Source organism: Carlito syrichta, unplaced genomic scaffold (genome assembly GCF_000164805.1).
Source record: "Carlito syrichta isolate Samal-C Ts95f unplaced genomic scaffold, Tarsius_syrichta-2.0.1 Scaffold187589, whole genome shotgun sequence".
NCBI lineage: Eukaryota > Metazoa > Chordata > Mammalia > Primates > Tarsiidae > Carlito > Carlito syrichta.
This window is the reverse complement of record NW_007131685.1, coordinates 2,035-4,416: the sequence shown is the minus strand read 5'-3', so window position 1 is coordinate 4,416 and position 2,382 is coordinate 2,035. Positions and strand designations below refer to the sequence as shown.

Genomic DNA, 2,382 nt, shown 5'->3' with positions numbered 1-2,382 from the left:
AATGCCCACCACTCAAGATTATTCTCCCAACCAGGAATATAATAATGTTCACCAGGAAGTAATGTTATTCATATTTTTTGTTTTATTATTGTTATTCTTCTGAAAAGTTTACAGAGAAAATTTCCAATTTAACCCACATCAGCAGCTTGTCCGAGGACACAGTGACATAGCTTCTTCTGATCTGCAGGAAAGATCTACTCCCCATCTCAAAGACTCCCAGGCCCATCAAACAGGTGACAGGACTACCACGAATGGCCCTTAAGCCACTTCTTCTAAAGTGCATCTCTTCCAGGGGAGCTCCAGGCATGGATATCCGATGGAGCAATAAGGCAGGGCTCACACATCTGGGTAAGCTAGCACCTGGATCTAGGAGCCGGGAAGGAACAGGAGAATGTTTCTCATAGGGCAGCTCAGAAAGTGGCCCCAAACACAAGACCACATCAGTTAGCTGTGAGGTTTGCTCCCCAGAGGGAACTTCCTGCCAGTTGGGGGATGAGCCACACACAATAGCTTTGCCACATCCAATGTGTCCATCGGGGTCACGTCCCTCACCCCCACATCCCCTGCTCCCAGCAGGCTGCTGGGCACAGCAAGTGTTTGTTGAGCTGGATGGCAAAAGACCTCCCTTCGTCATACAGCCTGCGGTGCTCCGCAAGGTGTGAACTCCAGCTGAACATCTCACCACACTCGTCACACTTGAAGGGCTTCTCTCTGGGTGAACTTTCTGGTGTTTGATGAGACAGTGGTTCTGGCTGAAGGCCTTGCCACATTCGTGGCACTTGTAGGGCTTTTTCCCAGTGTGGACGTGCTGGTGCACTATGAGTGATGAGTGGCAGCTGAAGGCCTTCCAGCACTTGCTGCAGTCAAAGGGCGTCTCACCCGTGTGAACACGCTGGTGCACGATGAGGTAGGAGTGGGAGCTGAAGGCCTTGCCACACTCATTGCACTTGAAGGGCCTCTCACCACTGTGGATGCGTCCGTGCACTAGGAGGTAGGCATGGCAGCTGAAGGCCTTCCCACCGTCGGCGCACTTGAAGGGCTTCTTGCCTGTGTGTGTCCTCTGGTGCAGTGTGAGGTGTGAGCAGCTGTTGAAGGCCTTTTCACACTCGCTCCACTTGAATGGCCTGTCCCCATTGTGGATCTTCTCGTGTACCATGAGGGATGAGTGGCAGGCAAAGGCCTTGCCACACATGCCACACTTGTAGGGTTTCTCGACTGTGTGGATGCGGTGGTGGCGTGTGAGTTGCGTGAGCTGGTTGAAGGCCTTGCCACACTTGCCACACTTGTAGGGCTTCTCGCCAGTGTGCACCTGCAGGTGCATGTCGCGCAGCGAGCTGCAGCTGAAGGCCTTGTCGCAGACACTACCCTTGCAGGGCCGCTCACCTGTGTGGAGCCAGTGGCGCACGTTGAGTGACGAGTGGCAACTGAAGGCCTTGCTGGAATCGCCACAGAAGGGCTTCTCACCTGTGTGAATGCGCCGGTGCTCCAGTAGGTTTTTGCTCCAGGTGAAGGCCTTTCGGCACTCGGAGCACTTATAGGCCTTCTTCTGGCTGTGCCAGCACCATTGCAATGTGAGGGAAGTGCTCTGGGGGAAGGCTTTCCCACACTCACCACACACAAACAGGTTCCCACAGTAACCGCTTGCGCACGGGGAAACTTTCCTTGCTCCCCTGACCTGAGAGAGGTTTCCCCTGCACACACACTTGGGGAGGCTTTGTTTCTACCCTCCACAGACTGAACGTCCTCCATGTGAGTGTGCAGAGAGTGTCCTTCCATGGGAACGCCTTGCTAGGCAAACAGGGTGCACTTAAGAGGGAAACTTTCCTGACTCGCTGTGTCCCCAACAGCTCTACTCCATGGGGATGTCCCCAGGAGTGGTAGACTCTTGCTTCCAGGGTACAGCCAGTCTCCTCTGGAGAGCATCTACCTGGTCCTTCCAGGCCCATGCCCTGCCTAAGCTGGTGTCATGAAGGCTGGGCCTCGTCAGCTGCTCCACAATCAGCTCTGGGAATGGTTCTTTTTTTGCAAATATCCTGTTGCTGGGACAACTCTTCCTTTAGCTCAGGTCTAGGCTCCCATTCTGTAAGAAATGGAAAATGAAATTTTCTGTAAGCAGGTGAAAGCATGGCCCTGGAATTCAGATTTGAGAGCCAATTAGGGGTGAGGATTAGTTCAGACAAGAATAAAAACCACAGAGCCAAAAACCAGTAGAGCCAAAGAGTAGATATGAAGGCAGAGGCAAAGGAGAGTCCAGCATGAGGTGTGTGAGTCACAGAAGGGAAGAGGGAATGGGAGGAGCTGCTGGAGCAGAAAGACCTGGAGGGGTGAGAAGCTAAGGGAATCTCAGAAAGACACCAAGAGGGCCAGAGTTCACAGAGTCAG

The 2,382-nt window shown here is 53.1% G+C and overlaps 1 pseudogene; it reads right to left on the bottom strand.

Moving 5' to 3' along the window:
* Positions 1 to 444: 444 nt before the first annotated feature.
* On the bottom strand, positions 445 to 1,776 carry LOC103252976 (annotated as a pseudogene).
* Positions 1,777 to 2,382: the final 606 nt, after the last annotated feature.